Here is a 7498-nt window from a genome sequence, read left to right on the forward strand (position 1 = left end):
GGCTAGCATTGAGCTCACAATTTTTGTTTTCAATTTTATTTACCATTATTATTATTTACCTGTGTATTATGCATCTGCATGGGCTTGTGTGTATGTCATGGTACATGTGTAGAGGTCAGAGGACAATCTGTGGAGAGTGTTCTCTCCTTCTACCACATACGTAGATTGTAGAGAGAAAACTTAGACCACTGGGCTGGAGAGATGGCTCAGTGGTTGAGAGCACCGACTGCTCTTCCAAAAGTCCTGAGTTCAAATCCCAGCAACCACATGGTGGCTCATAAACATCCATAATGAGAGATCTGACTTCCTCTTCTGGAGAGTCTGAAGACAGATACATTGTATACATATAATAAATAAATAAAATCTAAAAAAAAAACAAAACAAAAACTTAGACCACACTGCTGACCAGACTTGAGCAGGAAATGCCTTTCCCTGCTAGTCTGTCTCATTTGCCCCACAATTCCTTACCCTCCTCAGTTCTGGTGTTAGAGACAAGAGCCCCTGCCTCGCTATGGATGCAGGTTTACATAGTGAAAAGCTCTCTTCTGAATTATGTCCTATCTGGAGGTTCAGATGAAGGACCAGATAAGAAGCCTACGTGCTCAATAACATTTTATGGATCCAGAGACCCCACCCTACACACTTCTGTCTTTTGTGAAAGTTTAGTTGATGGTAATGACTCCAACCACCGGAGCTGATTGTCTTTGAGTTCAATCTCTTCTTGGTCTCATCGTACCATTTCCCATTGTTCCTTACCTTCAGACAACGGCACCTGAAGATATGTAGCTTTGCTTATGCCCCAGGAGTACATTCTTAGGGGAAAATGAACATTGTTTCTCTGCCCGAAAACCTGTCCAACAATGATTGGATACTCTGTGACAGTCATATTAACCCATGCCAACATAGTTCTGGCTTCGTGGATCTCAGGGGCTACCAGGTATCTGCAGCAGTGCTGAGCCTGAAGAGTCTGGGTACTCTTTGGGAGGTCGCTTCTTCTTCTTCTTCTTCTTCTTCTTCTTCTTCTTCTTCTTCTTCTTCTTCTTCTTCTTCTTCTTCTTCTTCCTCTTCCTCTTCCTCTTCCTCTCCCTCCTCCTCCTCCTCCTCCTCCTCCTCCTCCTCCTCCTCCTTCTTCTTCTTTTTGGTTCTAATATGTATTTTTAGCATGTGAGAAATAGCAGTCCTCCATGTAAAACAGATGTGAGGCTTGCAAAAAATTAATAGATTTGGCCCTGTGAGGCAAAATGGAAGGAGTGATACAGTATTTCAACACAAAGATACTTTCTAGAATCCCAACAGCTCAGTTGCGAAGACTGTTCTTTGCAAGGGAAAATACTGATTCACTGAGAGATGTCTTGAGCTTCCTGCTCTGCTCATTACCAGCTGGGGGACCAAGTGCCTGGCCTTGCCCTCGTGGATCCTCTGCTAGAAGCAAACGACACCTTTGCCTTAAACCTTTTGTTAACAGTGAGTAAAGAGAGCTCGGAAAATGTATCTTTCTTACCGATAAGCATCGCCCTGGCCATGGTCTTTATTGAAGCAAAGGGAACAAGGCAAGGTAGATGACTTAGCCACTGTTTTGAACAGCGGTGGTGGGTCAGAGATGTCCACTAGCGCTTCTCAGGACTAGTTCAAAACAACCAACAGGCTCTTCGGAGAAAAGACTTGTGACTTTTAGCATCTTTTAAAGATTTCTGTCTCAAGTGTTACTAAGCAGAGATGGAAGAGCTGGAGTTTTTGGGTACTACGGAGCAGTCCCCAAAACACATCAACACCCCGGTAGCCAAAAAGACAGATCAAAGAGTCTTCACAGACAGCAAATTCAGACACTCTGCTGGTCCTTGTGAGCTTCATCTGCTTCAAAGGAAACCAGGAGAAGCCATTTAAGAAAGAGGACACTCAGAAAATGGCTTCCAAGGTCACCGAGAATGAGGGGGACTGTGCAAACCAAGCTTACGACATCTATCTTTAAGATGAGGTATATAAGGGAGATATTACCCAAGATTCCGCTGCTTCCCTATGTCAGCAGTGGGCTGAACAGAGTCATCATGCTTCCAGATGAACACGTTGAACTGAAAATGGTAAAGAAAGTAGCTTTCAAGAAATTTGTAGAGTGGATGAGGCAAATGAAGAGGAGGCAGACGTATTCTCCTCCGTGGTTTAACCTGGAGTAGAAATATGCTATGAAGGAGGTCCTGTGCAGGCTGGGCATGGGATGCCTTTGAGCAGGAAAGGGCAGGCTTTTTTGGAATATCTTCCAAGCAAGGCTTGTTTCTGTCCAAGGCCATGCGTAAGTCCTTTGTGGATGTCAATGAGGAGGACACATGTAGAAGCTGCAGCTGCTACAGCTGCCATCACGATGTTGAAGTACATGCAGTTCACCTTCGCGGCTGTGACCAGCACCCTTCCCTTGTTCAGTCAGCATGTTAGGACCAACAGGAGTCTGCCCTGTGCCCAGTTCTCCTCTCCTTGAGCAGAGGATGATGCTGTGTGGGCCACTTACCCACTTGCTATGATGTTCCTATGACCCAACGAACTTTTCCATATGTGCAGCAAACGTTTTGAAATAGAATGCTTTATAGCACCCCCTCCCCCCAAAAGAAAATTGTTGAAGTAGAATTGTTCATGAGTTATTATCACTTGTTCCCATACAAATATTTTCTGTTTAAACTCAAAGCAACATTCTAAGGGGAGAAATGTCTTTTTCATGTCCCATTTAACAATACAATCACTTTGTTTTCAAAATCTCATTTTATTCCAGCTGGATGATATATGATCTTGTTATACAAAGCTTTATTATTGGAACATACAGCTCTTGTGTTTCTGTAGAGAATATGAAGCATAACCTTTGTCTATTTAGGCTACATGCTGTTCAGAAGAGACCTCATCTTTAGGCAGGTTGTATAGAAATTATTTTAATAAAGCTGTAAACAGCTCGTACATGAAAACATTTTTGTAGCTTTTGACAGATAGGTGATTTGTAGTGTTCTGTACTGAGACTTCTAAACAATGTTTTTAATAAGTAATCATTTTAACTGTGTGTGTTTGATAAAGAAATTGGGATATGTAGAATTGTGAAACATGTAGAAATATGTCGAAATTGGGATATGTGGAATATGGGTAAGACTGCGAGTGTGATTTTGGAAAAGCATGTGGTTAAATTTGAACAGTTGACTCTTACAAAGTCATGTGACACATAAGTCCATAGAAATGCTCCCCTGAGACTCTCTGTGTATTATCAGCCCAAACACTCCCGGCAGAAGATCTTTGGTATCTGGGGCCTGGAAATGTTCTACTCAGTGTGAAATGCCTTTTCTCTGCCATCCTGGAGCCCAGGGCTCATCAGTTTCTTGTCTTAGATGTCTCTTTTCCTAAGAGCACCTGGAATTCCCTAACCCTCCAGCCCTTCCCCATTAGGTTGAGTTCTCACCTTTTGTCTGGTCAGCACAATTGTGCTTGGTACCTATGGAAGGCAGAAAGGAGGGCATCAGAGACCCTGGAGTTACAGAACTTGTTAGCCACAATATGGATGCTGGGAATTGATCCCCAGATTCTCTGAGCCATCTCTCCAGCCCCTTCACTCACAGTCTTACTGAGGGGGAAGTCATGGTGTTCTATCTATGGGAATAAGAGCTTGTTACTTTATTTTGGGTCAGGGAACAGACATCAGAAGTAAAGCTGGCTATCCACTTTTTTAGTTGTTTACAGAAGTGTGGGTGAAACTTTGTTTTCAGGAGCATCAGCACCCCTACTAATGGTTACAGCACTGAAGAAAATGTTTCTTTCTCCCCAGGAGACGGCTGGTTTAAATGAGGAGGGTGCGGAAGAGGATGAAAATCAAGAGGAGGAACAGAGGGATAGGAATAAGAGGAAAAGGTGGAGGAGGACTAGAAAAAGAGGAGGGGTGGGAAGGGAAGAAGAAGAAAGAAGGAGAAGTAGGAGGAAGAGGAGGAGAAAAAGGGGGAGGAGAAGAAGAAGGAGAAGAAGAAGAAAAGGACGAGGAGGAAGAGGAGGAAGAAGAGGAGGAAGAAGAAATGATTATATGATCCCTTACTGTGGTGGTTTGAATATACTTGGCTCAGGGAGTGGCTATTAGGAGTAGTGTTGTTGGGGTAGCTATGACCATCACAGTGGGTGTGTGTTTTAAGACCCTTATCCTAGTTCCCTGGAAGTCACTATGCTATCAGCCTACAGATGAAGATGTAGAACTCTCAGCTTCTCTTGTACCATGCCATCTGAATGCTGCCCTGCTCCTGCCCTGATGATAATAGACTAAATTTCTGAACCTGTAAGCCAGTTCCAGTGAAATGTTGCTATAAGAGTTGCCTTGGTCATGTCTGTTCACAGTAGTAAAACCTCTAACAAGGACACATACCTTTCATTTTTTACTTGGTGATACACTTTATTAAGATTCTACTTATAGGGGCTGGTGAGATGGCTCAGCGGGTAAGAGCACTGATTGCTCTTCCGAAGGTCCTGAGTTCGGATCCCAGCAACCACATCATGGCTCACAACCACCCGTAATGAGATCTGATGCCCTCTTCTGGTGCATCTGAAGACAGCTACAGAGAATTAAACTGGAGTGAGCGGACGGGAGCAAGCAGGGCTGGCAGAGGTTCTGAGTTCAATTTCCATCAGCCACACACATGATATAGCTCACGGCCATCTGTACAACTATAGTGTACTCATACACATAAAATAAATAAAATAAATCTTAAAAAAAGATTCTACTTATAAGCAACAACTTTGATTATAAGTAGGCTCTAAGTTCTCATGTTACTGAGATGTTCAAAGACTGTACTTGGCTTTGGAAATGAAGCAGATGCAGGAGTTCAGCTCACACCACTGGCATCCTGACGAGTTTTCTCCTCTTATCTCTGCTTTCTTCAGCACTGACTTCATCCTCAGTCAGAATCCCTCCAAAGGGGCCACACTAGCCACAAGCAGTGCCAGCATAAAGTATTTGTAATTGTCAACTGTGGTGGCCCATACCTGTTATCCCAACACTTGCAAGAGTGAGGCAGGGATTTCTGGGAACTGGAGGAGACACTCTGCTTTAAAAAGAAGACAAAACAGAACAAACCAGCAAAAACCATAAGAACATATTTGTACCAAGGTGTAAAGATACCAGAATGCCTAGAGAGGCCTCTAGGAAAACAGTGCCTTTTTCTTGTCAACATTATCAGCAGCACGATGGCCTTCCTTATCTGGTCCTGTTTAGGTCACATAAGGATGATGTTACAGTCTAGTTTGATGTTACGTTAGTGGCTAACCAGAGGAATCTGTCCACCCGGTACCACAAGGAAGGCTTTGCATCTGAAGGTAGGGTAAAATGACACATACCCAACAACACCATCAGTTGAGAGAAAAGAAACAGAAAAGTAAAAGATCATGTAGTAGGCAGGCAGAAATCTTTGGTTTGGACCAGTTGCCTTCATTCGACTTCATGTGGACCAGCATTCTTTGTAATGCATGGAACTTGATAAAACCTTTTTCTTTTTCATTACTGTGTTCATGTATGTGTTTATTTATTTATGAGATAGGGCTTGTGTAGCCTAGGCTGCCCTCAAAGTCACTGTGTAGAAAAGGATGACCTTGAACTCCTTCCTGATCATCTTGTCTCCACCTCCCAAGTGCTAGCATCACAGGGCATGGACCATCATACCTAATTCCTGACTTGGAGGATACTTGACTCTTTCATGTACTAGCTCATACTTGTACCAAGGTCGAGGTATAATGAAGGAGCAGGACACGCAGATCTCCTATCTGAGGGTATTAGTTTCCATGGTGCATACAGTAGAGAGTAAGGGAGGGAGACAAACACCAAACAGAGAAGCAGGTAGGCTAATTTGTTTATTTTCCTAGACAGTGTTTCTCTGGGTAGCCCTGGCTATCCTGGAACTCACTCTGTAGATCAGGCTGGCCTTGGATGAGCTGTTTTGATGGATCTAGAGCTGCATCTAGTCAAAATAGGATCAGGAGGCTGGAGAAGTGGCCCCATGGCTGAGCACTTGCTAGGCATGTGGTTCCACATCTTGCACCACAAACACGAAACAAAAATCAGAACCTGACTGGGGAAGGAGGAGACAGAGGCAGAAGCAGGGGACTCAGAGGCTACCAGTGGGATTCAGGGACCCAGAGGCTGGGAAGCAGGAGGTCGGCTCTGCTCGGCATTAGGTAAGCTCTAGGCTCTGTCACTGGCTGCACCACACTGAGCATCATAGTGACTCCACCCAGCCCTGGAGCCACAAGATGGTTCACATTCACGTGCTCCCCACTTAACCACAGAGCACGGAAACAGACGAAACCTGTGTGGTAAAAAGGGCCAGCCCTGGTTTTGAACAAAGAGCTTTTTAAACAAAACCACAAAAGAGTGAATCACCACTCTCTTGGCTTTTCTTCTCCCGTGTGGATTTAAGCCTCCTGTTTGTTCTGGAGGGCCGATCTCATGTTTTGTATCTTTTTTTTTTTTTTTTCAAATGAACCCAGAATTCCTTAAAATACCCAGCTAATTTCTGTCAGTAGTGAAAACTGTATTTCAGGTTTCTACATTAGATACATATATGTTGCCAATCTCAGGAATGCTCATAGTTTCTCAGAATACTCCTGGGTAATTTTTCTTAGTGGTGTTTCCATGATAAGAGTTGGAATTTTGAATAGAAAACTTTGTGGGAGGGATTGTTGTATAGAGAAAAGAAAACAACCCTACAACAATGAAGTTTTTCTGCTGAAGTGTTTTGAACACAGAATCTGAAAAAGGGGTGACTAACACAACTGGCTAGGAGTTTTGGATAGAATGTCATCCCTGAAAATGTCTAGGCCACTTAATTAGTTTGTTGATGTATTTCTTTTTCCAGTTCCTCACTGATAGTGGTAAGTCTTGACTATATATATATATCCCTTTGCTATACTGTCAATATGGAACATTTATTTAATCAGGAACTGATTCTCTAGTTCAAGCTTGGTTTGTGGTGAAGACTCTTTCCTCCGTGTTCCTTGATATGGTGGCAGTGGTCAAAGAAAGTGAAACACTGAGCCTTACTACAACAGAGGCTGAGGAAAGATGACTGGGTCTCCTTATTTGGAGTCCAGGAAGTGGTTTAGGGTTGAGATCCAAAAAAAATTGACTTTGTTTGCTGTTACCAGCAGCAACCTGCCTTGATGTGGTGTCCTCAGATGCAACTCAAACCAAGAATTGTGACATCTGAAAGTGGTGGGAGAGTTTGAGGAACATGGTTAGTCAGAACATGTCACCTGAAATTTCAGTCTCCGAGGTCACCATTCCCAGCATGAACGACTGGCCTTACACTGCCTGTGCATATCCTGGTTGGACACCACGGGACCATGTGCAGTTCAGGCATGCTTCTTGAGCTGGGAAGTCTCTTTGCTTGGTATCTTACTTCTTCACCTCATCCGGACAGGAACTTTGTTCTACCTGCTCCTTGAATGAATCCTGTAGAAGCAACCTGAGGGATGGAGGATGTGTGTCAGGCCCACCTGA

At 43.6% G+C, this 7498-nt stretch overlaps 1 pseudogene; it reads left to right on the top strand.

The window, feature by feature from the left end:
- The first annotated feature begins 823 nt into the window (after positions 1–823).
- Positions 824–2470, top strand: LOC116084204 (annotated as a pseudogene).
- Positions 2471–7498: the final 5028 nt, after the last annotated feature.

Source organism: Mastomys coucha, unplaced genomic scaffold (assembly GCF_008632895.1).
Source record: "Mastomys coucha isolate ucsf_1 unplaced genomic scaffold, UCSF_Mcou_1 pScaffold9, whole genome shotgun sequence".
Taxonomy (NCBI): Eukaryota; Metazoa; Chordata; class Mammalia; order Rodentia; family Muridae; genus Mastomys; species Mastomys coucha.